This window comes from Lycium barbarum, chromosome 3 (genome assembly GCF_019175385.1).
Source record: "Lycium barbarum isolate Lr01 chromosome 3, ASM1917538v2, whole genome shotgun sequence".
Taxonomy (NCBI): domain Eukaryota; kingdom Viridiplantae; phylum Streptophyta; class Magnoliopsida; order Solanales; family Solanaceae; genus Lycium; species Lycium barbarum.
Window position 1 is genome coordinate 105,820,620 of NC_083339.1, and position 17,074 is coordinate 105,837,693.

Here is a 17,074-nt window from a genome sequence, read left to right on the forward strand (position 1 = left end):
CAAGTCGGGTGATTGTTTGATGTCAAAGAAATGTGTGTTTACATGTTTCTTAAAGATCTTTTTCAATCTAAAAAAGTTGAAATTCGCTGGAAAACAAAGTCTGATTTCAGCATCAATTCTCGATTTAGTTATGGAGGCAACTCTTCACTGTTGATGTCGCTATAAATCAGATTCCTTTGAGACCCTCTAAGTTTCTCTGATTTACAAATCTCTGAAGAAAAACTCACTGTTTTTTCACCAGAAGCAGTTAAAGAAGTCTTATTTTTTCTAAGTGGAACAATTTCAAATTCATCAGTATCCACAGCCTCACAAGTTATCAAATTCCTGAAAATACTTGAAGCCCCATTTGAATAGCTTCTACTCTTGTTCAATTTCAGGTTTTTTGACGTTTTGGTTTGTTTCTTACTTTTCCGACACTGCCACTTCTTCTCCGCGACGGCAGCGGTGGTTCACCGGTGGTTCAACGCATACTCCACCTCCGATGAGAGTTGTGGAGCTTCATGCTCACCAAGTGTTTGATAAAACGTTTCAGTATATTTCAGAGTGCTGTTTCAGTACATTTCAATATATTCATTGTATTTCAATGTATTTCTAATTTATGAAACAGTTTCTGATATATTTCATTGTATATACGCATACTACAATTTTATATTTCTTAAATAATCAACCATATTTCATTGTATTCCAGTGTATATTTTTCTGTATTTGGAAGTATTTCTAAAGTTTGGAATGGAGTAATTTGGAGAGAGAAACGTGGGTTGTTATGGAACTTCAACAGTTATGCGTGATAAATGGTTGATTTAATTTGACTTACCATTTAAAATGAAAGAAGAGAATCTGTTCCATAAATACAACCTATTTTGACTCTGCCAGATTTTGTATTTCAGTGTATTTCAAAAATGCGAACTCTGCCGGATTTTGTATTTTCGTGTATTTCCCTGTATTTCAAAAACGTGAAATACAACCGAATACAACAAAAACTAGCTACGATTTGTAAATATAGAAAAAGTAGCTATAACTTGTTAGAAGCTATTAAAAGGTAGCTGTTTATGTAAGTTTCACTAAAATGTGCAAGCTACTCGATTAGCCCAAGGTATGAGTTGGGCCTGATTAAGCTACATCACCAACATGAATGCATTCAGACAAAGGAAGGTTACGATTTTGAGACTAGTCTTTCGTACGGCTTGTCCCGAGAAATACCATTTAGAAATGGAGAAGTACGTATATATACATATTAAGGAGAAATATTTACGAAACGTGACGATAGTTTTCTATAATGAAACATAACATTACAAACCCTATACAAAATATGTTTTTTTTTTTTTTTTAAATTATAAAAATATTTTTTTGGCTAAAAAATTTATGTATGAAAGTTGTATGAAATGTGTATATCCCGCTCAAGGCTTAAAAAGTTCGCTCAAAATTTAGTGTATGAAATGTGTATATCTTATTCAAGGCTTAAAAAATCTGCTCAAAATTGTGTATGAAAACGATATGAAATTTATATCTCGCTCAAGACTTAAAATTTCGCTCACACATTTTCGTGTATAAAGTTCAAGTTAGATTTCTGTAAAATTAATACAACTACAAGAACAGTGTATACAACTTTGATACAACATTCAAGACTTAAAATAATCGCTCAAATTTTTATATATGAAATGTGTATATCTTGCTCAAGGCTTAAAAAGTTCGCTCAAATTTTGTGATGAAAAATGTGTGAAATGTGTATATCTCGATCAAGGCTTAAACTTACGCTCAAAATTTTATGTACGAGAATGGTATGAAATGTGTATATCTCACTCAAGACTTAGAATTTCATTCACATTTTTCGTATATAAAGTTCGTATTAGGTTTCTGGAAAATTAATACAACTATAATAATATTGTAACAACTTTCATACAATACTCAAGGCTTAAAGTTTTCGCTCACAATTTTGTGTATGAAAATTATATTAAAAATTTCGCTCACATATACACATTTCATATATTTTTCATACAGCTTTCATACACAAAAAATTGAGGTAATTTTTTAAGCCTTTGAGCAAATTTTTTTTTAAAGTTTAAAATATATATTTTTTTAAAAATCATAAAATTTAATTTAAAAAAATATATATATATTTCAAAAAAATTATTTTCTGAAAAAAAATAAGAAATGAAAAATATATGAAAATCCGTCATGTTTTCTAAATAAGGAAAACTATCTATATCTTTTGTAATAAAGAGTTTTAAGTAGGGACCCTATGTCATTTTTCTATTTAGAAATAGGATGTCATAAATAACCGTCCATCATAACAAGAGTCAGTAAATACATTTTTCTTTTTTTATCTTGATGTAATAAGGAAAATGACACGGGGTAGCTACTTAAGACTCTTTATTACAAAATATGTAGATAGTTTTCCTTATTTACAAAACATAACGATATTTTAAGAAACATGACGGATTTTGATATATTTTTCATTTTTTTTCTCAAAGGCTTAAAAAATTAACTCAATTTTTTGTGTATGAAAGCTCTATGAAAAATGCATGAAATGTGTATATGTCAACGGAATTTTTAATATAGTTTTCATACACAAAATTGTGAGCCAAATTTTTAAGCCTTGAATATTGTATGAAAGTTGTTACAATGTTGTTGTAGTTGTATTAATTTTTCAGAAACCTAATATATGAACTTTATACACAAAAAATGTGAGCCAAATTCTAAGTCTTGAGCGAGATATACACATTTCATACATAAAAATTTGAATGTAATGTTTAAGCCTTGATCGAGATATACATATTTCATACACAACGAACTTTTTAAGCCTTGAGCAAGATATACACATTTCATACACAAAATCTTGAGGGATTATTTTAAGTCTTGAATGTTGTATGAAAGTTGTATATAATATTGTTGTAGTTCTATTAATTTTAAGAATCATGCATCATTTAGTGCACATAGGCTCTGTACATAAGCATGCATAAAGCTAGGAATGTCCAGTTTCATACCGTTAGGGGTAAGGTTTAAGTCCCCCCCCCCCCCCCCCCCCCACCCCTCTCTCATTGTACTTTGTTTTGCAATTAATAAAATACCACCCAGGATCTGATTTTGGATCTGGGTGGTTCCCCTAAAAAAACAAAATGAACTTTATACACGAAAATGTGAGCGAAATTCTAAGCCTTGAGCGAGATACAAATTTCATATCATTTTCATACACAAAATTTTGAGCGAATTTGTTAAGCCTAGAACGAGATATACACATTTTCATACATTTTTCATACACTAAATTTTGAGCGAACTTTTTTAAGTCTTGATCGAGATATAGACATTTCATACATTTTTCATATACAAAATTTTGAGCGAACTTTTTAAGCCTTGAGCCAGATATACACTTTTAAAAAAACTTTCATACACAAAATTTTGAGCGATTTTTTTATTGTCTTAAGCGAAATTTTTAAAAAAATTTAAAATTATTTTTTTTAAAAAATAACTTGAGCAAAAATTTCGTAAATGTTTTGTAAGAAATCTATTGGTTTGTTTTGTAAACTGAAAAGTATCGTCATATTTTGTAAATTACCCTGTTCTTATGTATATATATGTCATTCTCCCGTATATATAAGATACACATTTTTGATATATAATAATGTATATTATTTGTATATTTGGTTAGCGAATGTAATTATTTTTTGCCAACTTGTCAAATGTAGAGGTCCCCCTTTAAAAATTGGGTCTTGAATTACAAGAAGAGTACACAATATTAAACAGATCGATCTTGCATAAATTGCCGGAGAATGCTTGAAAATCAGGGGCAGCGAGTACCACAGTTTCGGTCGAACTCACTAGTTTTTGGTCTAAATCTTATGTTTGCTTTTAAAAAATTCATTGAATATATACGAATTATTAATTTAGAATCCAATAACTCAAAAAATTAAAATCACAAATCCTTAATTTCAAACTATGGATCCTATCTCTATTATTAGAAATACAGAGTAGCATGTCAGAAAAGTACAAAGTCCTAACCTCGAGAATGCATGTCAGAATTTTAGGGCGGCCCTCTTCGGTTAACTTTTTTTCTTTACATATAAAGCGGTGTCTTATTTTCTTAAATTTTATTTCCAGAATGTAGAGAGATGATATATGTATTATAAAGATTCGAAATAAATTAGATAGTGATGATTTATACCGTCGGTCCTAACTTTCTTAAGATTGAACCATAACAATAATTGTTGTTGCGGAGTGTGTGTCCCGACAAAGTTTTTAATTCTGATAAACATTACCTAGTTTTATTTTTCATTGTCTAACTATCAAATGCTAATAATGATAAATTGATAATAAAGTGAAATTTGAAAGGTTAAGTACATAAAAGGCCACACAGCTTACAGTGTAATCATAGTTAAATTATCAAACTTATTTTTCTAATCACAGAATCACTCAACTTTCACTTAATTTCTAAAATATTACCTTAACTGAAATTAGGTGAAATATATTAGGGAAAATGTTATTGACCTCCTTCGACATTATTTGCTTTATATCACTAACTTTTCGTGCGATCTAAAATATTACATTAACCTCACTTGTTTTGATTTTTTAGTAATGAAACTTTTTTAGACATGATAAGTTTTTTTCTTGCTATTCCAAAACTATCCTTTTGAGTCTATTTTTTGGATTCAGATTTTTGCGGGTCTCATAAACTATTCAGTTTTTCAAATCAAACATATCTAAGTATCTTTTTCAGGAAAAATATTTTTTTATTTAGTTTCTTATAAAAAAAAACCTCTATAGCCACCTTGTCCAACTAAGTACGTGCTCCATTTCACACGGCCACCAGATCATCATTTTGATTGATCGCACTTTAAAGATGATGTGTGTATGGTTAATACTATTCTATAACTCTTAATATGGTGGTCCATTGGAAGCTTGGACTAGTTCTAAGTCAATTCTGTTAAGCAGACTTCAGTAAAATATTCTGGATAACATACAGTGCAGGGGAACTTCTATTTTCTTGTTGTTTGAAGATAGAGGATCATGGCTAAACAGTCAAATCTCTTTGTAACAATATCATTTGTTTGAATTTTTTTTTATTGTTATAGTAAAATGTTGTTACGAAAAACATATAATATAACATAATATGAAAAATCGGACACGAATTGATCGTTATAATAAAATGTTTTTATAGACGATGATCGTTATGTTAAAAATTAGCGCATCATCCTTTTTATTTTTTTTTTTTAATTTTTTTTGCTGTTTTACTTACAGTTGTTTAAGTTTACCGAGTCAAATAAGTTCCTATTATTTAGGAATGATATCAGATATTTTGGTGATTTAGATTAGGACTCTTAGTAAGTTGTTGGAGTTATTTTAGGAGTTTTAAATTACTATTCTGATTATTTTCTTAACTCTGCGTATCAATTGTAAAGTGACTGCAAGTTCCAGTAAAAAAGCAATAAAATTCTTCTCTGCTCCATTTCCTATTTTACTGCAAATCTATTCTTTTCTCTGCATATTTTTTGTTTCATGGTATCAAGAGCAAGGTCATTGATCTGATAGTTCTTTCCTTCTTCTTGTCTATCAAGTTGGTTTTATTTTGTTGGAGGAGATTGAAAGTTTCCAGAGGACAAGCTTGTGCGGTATGGAGTCGGAAAATAGGGAAAACAGTTCAAACGCACAGTTTGGTGTCGAGAAGCTTGTAGAGACAAACTATAAGTACTGGAGAATGTGTATGTAGACTTACCTTTAACGTCAAGACCTCTGGGATCTTGTTGTTGGTGCTGAAGCAGAAATTCCAGCAAATACTCCGGAGAATGTGGAACCACGGAGAAAATGGAAGATAAAATGTGGTAAAGCGCTCTTTGCTTTAGAAAAGAACTCATCAATCATGTACGTGATGTTAGTTCATCAAAAGAAGTTTGGGGGATACTTGAGAGATTGTTCACTAAAAAGAATACCGCTAGGCTATAGCTGCTGGAAAATGAATTGGTAATGCTTCCGCAGGGAGGAATGTCTATTTCTGAATATTTCTTACGAGTCAAAAGTATTTGTGCTGAAATTTCAGAATTAGATCCGGAGAAGAAAATTGGTGAAGCAAGATTGCGACGATTTCTTATTCGAGGATTGAAGAAGGAGTACAATCCATTCGTCACCTCCATTAAAGGTTGGGCAAAGCAACCTTCAGTTGAAGAATTTGAAAATTTGTTTTCCAACCAAGAGGCATTGGCAAAGCAAATGGCAAAAAGCTTCGAATCAAATCTTCTTCTTTTCTCAAAGGATAAAAATAAAAAGAAAATCACATCAACTGGAAGCAGGAACAATGAAAAAGGCTCAAATGGTGAAAAAGCTACAGGTGGAAACTTTAAATAGAAAGTGCTATAAATATGGTCAAATTGGGCACATCAAGAAAAATTGTAGAGTAAAGATCTCAAATGCGAATGTTGCAAGTGAAAATGATGGAAACGAGCAACTCAAATGGTAGCAATGCTTCACTGTACAAGTAACTGAGTGGAGGAACGATGATGCCGTCTCAGTTCAAGCTCTCTACAATGATGATAGTTGCAAAGAAGAATGGATCATTGATTCTGGTTGCTCTCATCACATAATCGAAAATGATTTGCTATTTTCAGAGTTGCGTCAACATAATAGCAATCGAGTTGTTGTTACAGCAAATAATTCAACATATCCAGTAGCTAGAGAGGGGTCTTGAAGATTGATGTTGGAGATACACGGGCTGTCAAGTTGAATGATGTCTATTATGCTCCAGGTTTGAAGAGAAATTTAGATTCAGTTTCTCAAATTACTGATTCTGGAAAATATATTTTGTTTGGTCCAAATGATGTGAAGGTTCTTGATAGCGTAAAGAACATAGCTGTTGATGTTGTTCTTACTTGTGAAAAGAAGGGTTCTTTATTTGTTATGGAAGTAAGGGAAGACTATGTGAAGAAGACAAGTCAAACAGGTAGCGCAACAATTTGTCATGCTCGACTGGGACACCAAACGTTGCGGCAAATTTCTTCAAAGAAATTGGTGGATGGTATACCATCTCTACAAAATATTCATGAAGATGTAGTTTGCCAAAGCTGTCAATTTGGCAGATCACATCATTTTCCATTTCAATGATCATCAAATCGCAGGTCCACTATGTTTGAGTTGGTTCATACATACTTGATGGGACCAACAAAAATAACAAGTTATAGTGGTTTTCGCTATGTCAAGGTACTTGTAGATGACTTTTCAAGATATACATAGGTGAAGTTCTTGAAACAGAAGAGTGAAGCTTTGTCAAAATTTCCTGAATTTAAAACTATTGTGGAGAAGGATTTTGGGATAAAAATTAACTGGTTATGTAGCGACAATGGAGGCAAATATATGTCAGATGAATTATTCAAATACTGCGATGCAAATGGTATTTCAAGACAAAGGACATGTCCAAATACCCCCTAGCGTATTGACCTCCTAGACTAGTACCGATGGTGGCTCCTCGGAGGAGTCTTTGTTTAGTTAGGAGTAGGTTCTTGCAACCTTAACGCACTAACGAAAAACTGCTTCCAGTTTGCAGATGATGAAAGTCTGTGCTTTCATTACAGGCATCGGGGTGATCCGCTTCGGGACAACCTCGGCCACATGGGCACTGGTAGTGAATTGATCACGATAATAAGTCCGGATCGAGGAAAAATCAAATTCATACTTGAATCCCACTAGCTCACCGAAAACTAGGCCTTTCATCCTTGTTTTAATGGTGTTTCCGAAAGGAAAATAGCTCATCTTGTTTTCACGAGCCTTTCCTGGTGGCATGATAAAAATATTCCTTGAGAGCTTTGGACTGAAGCTATTCAATGTGCATGCCATGTAATAAACCGTTTGCCACCATGGCCAGGTAAAGGAAAATCTTCTATATGATGAAAAGCCAAATGTAAATTATTTTTGAGTATTTGGTTCAACATGTTATGTTCATGTTCCAAAATCTAATCGAACTAAACTTGACCCGAAAGCAAAAAAGTTTATCTTTGTTCGCTATGATTCATATAGGAATGGATGGAGGTGTATGGATCTTGAAACCAAGAAATTTGTCACCTCCAGAGATGTTGTGTTTGATGAAGTTTCATCATACAATTCTGCCCAGAAAACTATTAGTCAAGAAACTATTCTTGATGGAGATCAAGAACATTTGGAGCCGGTTCCAGAGAACAACTTGCAAGCTTCAAACAATGATGAAAGTTCAACTCCAAATACCTCAAATTTGGATGATGAACAACAAATTGAAAGGAGGTCAACAAGGGAGAAAAGACAACCAAGTTACTTCAAAGAATATGAGGTAAAACTGAATAATTGCTCAATTACTTCATGCTTCTTCACAGGAGAATTGGATGTAGAACCAGTTAGCTTTGAAGAAGCTAAAGGTCATCCAAAGTGTGAAACAGCTATATAAAAAGAAATTGATGCTTTGAACAAAAATCAAACGTGGGAGTTAGTGTCGAAGCCAGAGAAGTGCGAGCTTATCACTTGTAAATGGGTTTATCGTTTAAAGAAAAACTCAAATGAGGTTGTGGATAGATACAAATCTTGGCTCTCAAGCCCAGTTGCAAAAATGGTAACAATAAGAACCATTTTTTCTCTTGCAGCATCTAAGAATTGAAAGTTGTGGCAGCTTGATGTAAAGAACGCTTTCTTTATGGAGAATTGGATCGTGAAGTGTTTATGGAGCAGCCTAAAGGATATTTTTCTATGCAACATCCTCATCATGTTTGCCGATTAAAGAAAGCATTTTATGGCCTTAAACAAGCACCACATGTTTAGTATGGTAAAGATTCCCAATACTTTATTTTTTGTGGCTTTAAGGTTTTTGATGCAGATTCTAGTTTATTTATTAAATGTCACGATCCAAACAGCCGAGAGTGGCGCCCACACAAATCACCTAGTGGGCGAACCGTTTACTTAACCAACCACCCAAATGATTACCACATTACTTAGCCAATTTTAAACCATTCAAGGTTATAACAGATAATAAAATCTCCAAATGTCTAGTCATGCCATAAATAAATAAAATATGCGGAAGTCTAACTATTACAACCCCAAAGTCCAAAAGTCATCGTATAAGGACTCTAAAACACAATTATCTAACGAATGAATAGCTATCTAAAATAAACATAAATGTTTGAAATGAGCTAGACATCTAAAATAAGGAAGATCTTCAGGCAGCCTAGCATGAATAAGAGCTTACCCTCGAATCTGTCGGGAACTGACCCCACGCTAAATATGAGGTCTCATAGATATCTCTGGATCATAATCTGCACTAAAAAAGAATGCAACAAGGTAGTATCAGTACAAACACTATGTACTGGTAGATATCATAGGCCGACTAAGATTAGTATCATGCATACAATCACAAAATCAATAAAATAGACATATAGGCACAACAACACATAATCACAAAAAAATATCAACAAGAATCACCCAACACCGAAATATCAGACCAACACAGGGATAGGTGATGTGCCGCGAATTCGTGACACATTTGATGCTTTTTTACTATGAAATTTGGCTGTTTTTAAGTGAGTCTGGTTCTCTTTGATATGTTTTGGTTGTGTTTTAGGAAAGTAATGGCCCAGAAGCAAAGAGCAAAGAACAACAGAAAAATTGGCCAGAAAGGAGAATCAACGGTTCGTCGAATTGATCGACGAACCGTCCTTTGAACCGTCGAATAGCATGATTTTCCAGAGAGGACGAAGTTGAGGACGACAAAGGACGGTGGAATCGACGTAACGTCGATCAAACGACGGACTGAAAGACGGTTCGTCGTTTGTGTCAACAGTAGGACCTCTCAACAGAGGAGAAATCGACGGATTACTCGACGAAGGGTCGAATCGATCGACGGTAACGTCGAATGGCACACTGAGCTGAAGAGATAAAAGACGAAGACATCGACGGATCGTCGAATGATCGACGGTCCGTCGATTTTGCTATTCGGGGGCAATTTTGTCAGCTGTTTCTGTGCGTTTTTGGAGCCTATTTAAAGAACAATTTTAGGTCATTTAAAAAAAAAGAGTTTTAGCATATAACACAAAAACTAAGAAGTCCCATTGGTTGTTGGAGCATTTAAGGCAACAACTTCACTCTCATTCCATCTTGTAATTGCATTGTAAGTTCATTATGTTTACTTGTAAGTTTTCTTTGTTATCCAGAATTATGAGTAGCTAATTTTGAAGCTAAAGTTGTGGAACCCATGATGGATATTGTGTGAATGGATTTCTATTATTGATATATGCATAATGGTTGTTATTATTTATTCCATCTTTGTGATTTAGTGTTGGATGATGATTGCAAGCATTATCCTAAGCCATTATATTAACTGTTCTTGGGAAAGAAAGTTAATATGGGTAAGATTGAATAACAATGACTCGAGGCGTTAACCCTTGTTTAATAGACTAACTTAGGAATAAGAACAAGTCTAAATTGGCATTGTTGGTCATTCTTCGATTGCAACTCTTTTACATTCGGAAGAATCATGAAGAGGTAATACGACTTAACTGTTGGAAAACATTAAGAAGTCCTTAATAGACCAAGTGCATATTCATAGAACAACCATTAGAAGTATATCGCTTTGAAACCTGAAGCATAATATCTAATCAAATTGGGGAACACAACCTTAGTCTCTCTCTCTCAAATTAATTACATTTTAAGTCAAAGTATTAAATTACATTATTCAACAATCAATTCAAACTATCCGGAATAGGATTAAAGCATTTAAAGACCGGTATCGCATACGTTTAGTACTCTTTTCTCTCCATATTCCCTGTGGGATTCAACCCCAACCTTGTTGGGTTACTATATTTGACGACGTCCGCTTTACGCCATTAATAGGTGTAATTTGAGCGTATCAAATTTTGGCGCCGTTGCCGGGGAATACGGTTCAGAAATTACTAATTGTTGTGTACTATTGTTTAAAACTTTTTCTATTCCATCACACCTCGTTTGCTGTTTTAGTGAACCAGGTGAACATGGCTGGAAGACCCCATCGCAATCAAGGGAACCAAGGGGGGATCCAAGTGAACCACCCTGCACCAGAAGAAGAGGAGGATGAGAATGTATTTGCAGAATTCATCGACGAAGCTGATTATGCTTCTGCTGTAGTTCCCCCGAGAACAGGAAATGCTAATTTCAAAATTGATAGTTCTATCTATCAGCTATTGAAACTAGAAGGCTATTTCCGAAATTCCTCGGAGGACTGTCCACTTCGACACCTAAAGAATTTCGTGCATGTTTGTTCCCAACAATCTCAAGGTGCTGTTCCTGCTGATGCACTGCGACTGCGGGTTTTCAAATATTCCTTAGCTGGCCAAGCTAGGGAATGGTATGAAAAGCTCCCGAGCAATACTATTCATACCTGGAATGAGTTGGCCAATATCTTTCTAAAACAATGGTTCCCACCTAGCAAAAAGGCTGAGCTTCGGGACAAGATTTTTGGGTTTAAACAACTTCCAGGGGAACAACTATATGCTGCATGGGAGAGGTTCAAATATTATCTAACTCAATCTCCGACTCATGGATTTCCGGATTCTATTCTCGCCGAGAAATTCTACAAAGGGGTTAGATACCATGAATCAAATAGCTGTCAATACTGCAGCTGGGGGATGCTTCATGGACAAATCATTTGTCAACATCACCAGGTTGCTCGACAAACTGACTACCCACAACCAAGCTTGGCATTCTAGTGATAGTGAAATCCTATCTTATGGTAGTCCCTCTATTGCAGCGGTGGCCAAAGAAAATCATGAGCGAGATCATGCTTTCGCACAATTGCAAACTACCGTGGATTTATTATCGAAGAGGGTTACGGAGAAAGAGGCTAAGAGTGTGAATGTTGTTGAGGAGATGCCACCTCATGATCCCGGAATGTACCAAGTCTCGGAGGAAGCTTATCTAGAGGGGCATCCACAACGTGAGGATGCGAATTATATCGATCACAATCAAGGGGGTTATCAAAAGCCATGGAGACCACAACAACAAAGCAATCAATATGGTAGAAATGAATATGGTGGTTCAGATAGAAGAGATTACAACAACAACTATGGTATTCGAAACTCCAATGCCTATGTTCCACCAAAGGGCCGTACGTCTAACTCTCAGAACTGGCGAGAAAGTCCTTCCAATGATCAAGGGACCTCTCGGATGGAATCCATGCTTGAAAAGATATTGGACAACCAGCTCAAAAGTGACAAGAAGATGGAAAATTTGACTGAAGTGGTAGGCTCTCACACCGCTTCGATCCATAAACTCGAGTCACAAATGAGAGATCTGTCTCGTGAACAACATCCACCGCAAAGAGGAGGCCTTCCTAGCGACACAGTCCCGAACCCAAGGGGTAGTGGAGGCGATCACATTGCCTCATGCAAAGCTATTTCCACTAGAAGCGGAAAGATCCTTGATGCGGTAAAACAGAAATTGGTTGAACCTGTCAGTGTCGAGCCGACTATTGATGAGAATATTGTAGAAGAGGTCGAGGAAGAAATAGAGGCACCAATTGAAGTGCCTATTGTTGTGGAGAAAGAGAAAGAAGCACACCCTAGTGTTCAAAAGGGTGACGAGGAGCCAAGTGTTGAAAAAGCCACCGGAGAAAGCTTTCAAAAGGATAAGGTCACGGGGGCAATCAAACCCTTGACTCAAACTTATAAGTCTCCTCCTCCGTTCCCACAAAGATTGATAAAAAGAACGGAGGATGCCAAGTGCCAACGATTCTACGACCAATTAAAGGGGTTGTCGATGAATGTTCCATTCCTAGACGCATTCCAGGAGATGCCTGGATTTGCCAAATACTTGAAAGATTTGTTGACAAAGAAAAGGCCAGTCAAGCATGATACGGTGGGAGTCACCCACCGTGTGAGTTCTATTATTTCGTCATCAAATGTTGAGAAGAAGGGAGATCCTGGGGCTTTCACGATCCCTTGCACCATCGGTCATCATAATTTTGCTCGTGCTTTATGTGACAATGGAGCTAGTATTAATTTGATGCCACTAGCCATATATAAGCAAGCCGGATTGGGAACACCTAAACCAACAAGCATGCGTCTCCAAATGGCCGACAGAACAATCAAAAGACCGGTGGGGGTTGTTGATGATATCCTTGTTAGAGTGGGGAAATTCTTATTACCGGCAGATTTTGTCATCCTTGATTGTGCGGTTGACAAAGAAGTTCCAATTATTTTGGGGAGGCCATTTCTTGCTACCGGAAGAGCCTTAATGGACTCGGAAAGAAATGAAATAAAATTCCGAGTTAATGATGAAGAAGTAACCTTCCAAGCTAGCAAAGGCTTAAAGTTGCCTAGTGCTTATGAAAGCATTTCTGTCATCGATTCATTCGATGAGATAGACGAAGCGGTGGAGCATCAGCTAGAAGAGGAGCACTTCGATGAGGCACTTTCAGCTATTTTGGTGAACTTTGAGGCGGATGACATGATGGGATATATCGAAACAGTTAATTCTCTCATTGGCCGGGGTTCGTATTCTTATGAGCCGAAGAAATTATCTCTCGATCTTGATAAGAGAACCACTCCTCCAGCCAAGCCTTCGATTATTGAGCCTCCAAAACTTGAGCTCAAGCTACTTCCTTCTCATTTGAAGTATGCTTTTCTTTGCCCAGATAATACTTTACCGGTTATTCTTTCATCTTTACTGAATGAGGATCAAACTCAAAAGGTGCTTAAAGTATTGCGGGTGTATCGCAGATCCATCGGGTGGACGATTGTAGATATTAGGGGAATTCCCTCGGGTATTTGCGAACATAGAATTGAGCTTGAAGAAGATAGTTCATCCAGTGTTGAGCATCAAAGGAGGCTAAACCCTCCTATGCAAGAAGTGGTCAAGAAAGAGATAATCAAATGGTTAGATGCGGGTGTTGTATACCCAATTGCAAACAGTCCATGGGTTAGTCCGGTACAATGTGTGCCAAAGAAGGGAGGCATTACCGTTGTTCCTAACTCCAAGAATGAGTTGATTCCTACAAGGACAGTTACCGGATGGAGAGTATGTATGGACTACCGAAAGCTGAACACCGCAACGTGTAAAAACCACTTCCCTATGCCTTTTATTGATCAAATGCTTGATCGGCTAGCTGGAAGAGCGTATTACTGCTTTTTGGATGGGTACTCGGGGTACAATCAAATCAGCATTGCATTAGAGGACCACGAGAAGACCACTTTCACCTGTCCTTATGGCACTTTTGCATTTAGCCGCATGCCTTTCGGCTTATGTAATGCCCCAGCTACTTTCCAGCGGTGTATGATGTCTATTTTCTCAGATATGGTGGAAGATTTCTTGGAAGTCTTCATGGATGATTTTTCTATTGTTGGTGATTCCTTTGATGAGTGTCTTGCCAATCTAGGCAAGGTATTAAAGCGATGCGAGGAAACCAACCTTGTACTTAATTGGGAGAAATGTCATTTCATGGTAACAGAAGGGATTGTCTTGGGCCATAAAATCTCCGAAAAGGGCATTGAGGTAGATCGAGCAAAAGTTGATGTAATAGCCAAACTCCCTCCACCAATCTCTGTAAAGGGGGTTCGCAGTTTCTTGGGACATGCCGGTTTTTATCGGCGATTCATCAAGGATTTCTCCAAGATCGCCAACCCTATGTGTAAGCTCCTTGAAAAAGAAGCTGAGTTCGCATTTGATGAGAAATGCCTTAAGGCGTTTAATGAGCTGAAGGAAAGGCTCACATCTACTCCAATTATTGTATCTCCGGATTGGTCAATACCGTTTGAGCTCATGTGTGATGCTAGCGGATTTGCTATTGGTGCGGTGCTTGGGCAAAGGCACAACAAAATCATGCACCCAATTTACTATGCTAGCAAGACCCTCAATGGAGCTCAAATGAATTACACGGTCACCGAGCAAGAACTTCTAGCCATTGTCTATGCGTTTGAGAAGTTCCGGGCTTATCTACTTGGATCAAAAGTGGTGGTTCATACAGATCATGCGGTTTTGAGATACTTGATGACAAAGAAGGATGCCAAACCAAGGTTGATTCGTTGGGTCTTGTTATTGCAAGAGTTTGACTTTCAAGTCAAAGATCGAAGGGGTTGTGAAAACCAAGTTGCGGATCATCTATCTCGACTTGAGGAAGCTGGGAGACCAAGTGGAAATCTTGAGTTGAATGATGTTTTCCCGGATGAAAGGCTCTTGGCTGTAACTTGTGATGTTGCTCCTTGGTACGCAGATATCGCCAACTTTTTGGTCACAGATCTTATCCCAGACGATATCAAAGCTTATCAAAAGAAGAAATTCCTGAAAGATAGTCGTCAATACTATTGGGATGAGCCCTATTTATTCCGCACTTGTGCCGACAACATCATTCGGCGATGTGTGGCAGAATCAGAAGCTATAGAAATTTTGAAAGCCTGCCATGACTCTCCCGTAGGGGGGCATCACAGTGGAAACCGCACAGCCGCCAAAGTGCTTGAGTGTGGCTATTATTGGCCCACTATTTATCATGATGCAAATTTGATGGTGAAATCTTGCGACCAATGTCAGCGCCAAGGATCAATTGGGAGGAAGCATGAAATGCCAATGAACTTTGTCATGGAGGTTGAACTGTTTGATGTATGGGGCATCGATTTTATGGGCCCTTTTATAAGTTCCCGCGGTATGCGATACATCCTTGTCGCAGTTGATTATGTGTCCAAGTGGGTTGAAGCTGTAGCATTGCCCAACAATGATGGCAAGAGTGTCACCAAATTTCTCAAAAGGAACATATTCACAAGGTTTGGCACTCCACGGGCAATCATTAGTGATGGTGGCACTCACTTTTGCAACAAGCAATTCGCTAATCTCTTGGAAAAATATGGAGTGCAGCACAGGGTGGGAACTCCTTACCACCCCCAAACTAGTGGGCAAGTCGAAGTCTCCAATCGTGAGATAAAGAGCATTTTAGCAAAGACGGTTAATGCAAACCGAACTGATTGGTCATCCAAGCTTGACGACGCACTTTGGGCGTACAGAACAGCGTTCAAGACACCCATTGGTACTTCTCCTTACCGGTTGTTGTTCGGCAAAGCTTGTCATTTACCTGTTGAACTCGAACACAAGGCTTTGTGGGCATTAAAAAAACTGAACATGAATTGGGACGAAGCAACCATGCTGCGGTTGTTTCAAATGAATGAAATGGATGAATTTAGGCATCATGCCTATGAGAGTGCTGGGTTGTACAAAGAAAGGATGAAACACTATCATGATGTAAAGCTTTTGAAGCGAGATTTTTAACCGGGTGATTCAGTGTTGCTGTTCAATTCAAGGTTGAAACTCTTTCCGGGCAAGTTGAAATCTAAGTGGTCTGGCCCTTTCTCTTTGGTGAGTGTGTCACCTAATGGGTCAATGGAATTAAAGTCTGATGACGGGACGCGTACTTTTAGAGTCAATGGCCATCGGGTCAAGCACTACCATTGGATGGTTGATGGTGACAAAATTTCCGATGCTCATCGGTTAAAACATGGCACCGGACCTTAACATCTAAAGTGGTAGCACGTCGTGCCGCGACGTTAAATTGTGCGCTTCTTGGGAGGCAACCCATGTGCACTTGTGCAATAGAAACTTTTCTTTCATCCCATTAATTTTCGTTATTGTGTTGTTTTATATGTTTGTTGATATGTTGCAGAACCTAAGTGTTGAAACCCAGAAAATTGTAGCAGTTGCACGACACATTCGACGTTTCGTCGAGTAAATCGACGAAACGTCGAATGAATCGTCAAGTTGAATGAAGGAACCCTTGGTCACTGGAAATTGCGGGAAAACGACGCCAGGTTCGACGCTTCGTCGATATGATCGACGGTCATATCGACGGACGTTTATCTTTGCGTTATCTATATATATATATATATATAAAAAAAAAAAAAAACACAGAGCTAAAACGACGAACCGCCGATTAATCGACGATTCGTCGATTAGCCTCTCAATCCGTCGTTTTAACCCGCTAATGAAAAGACCTGGGTTATAAACCCACGTCTTTTACCTTCCCCAATTTTTCATTCTCAATCCCCCCCACTTCCATCTCTCTCTCTTGCTCCCCTTAAGTTCCTTTATGTTAATTGCCTCCCCTACCCGCCCTTCTCTCTCACTG

General features: G+C 37.1%; 1 non-coding gene across 1 annotated transcript; it reads right to left on the minus strand.

The window, feature by feature from the left end:
- Window positions 1–11,408: 11,408 nt before the first annotated feature.
- Window positions 11,409–11,515, minus strand: LOC132634453 (small nucleolar RNA R71). Its single transcript, XR_009580175.1, has one exon. It is a non-coding gene; the product is annotated as a small nucleolar RNA R71 (small nucleolar RNA).
- Between the last annotated feature and the right edge of the window lie 5,559 nt (window positions 11,516–17,074).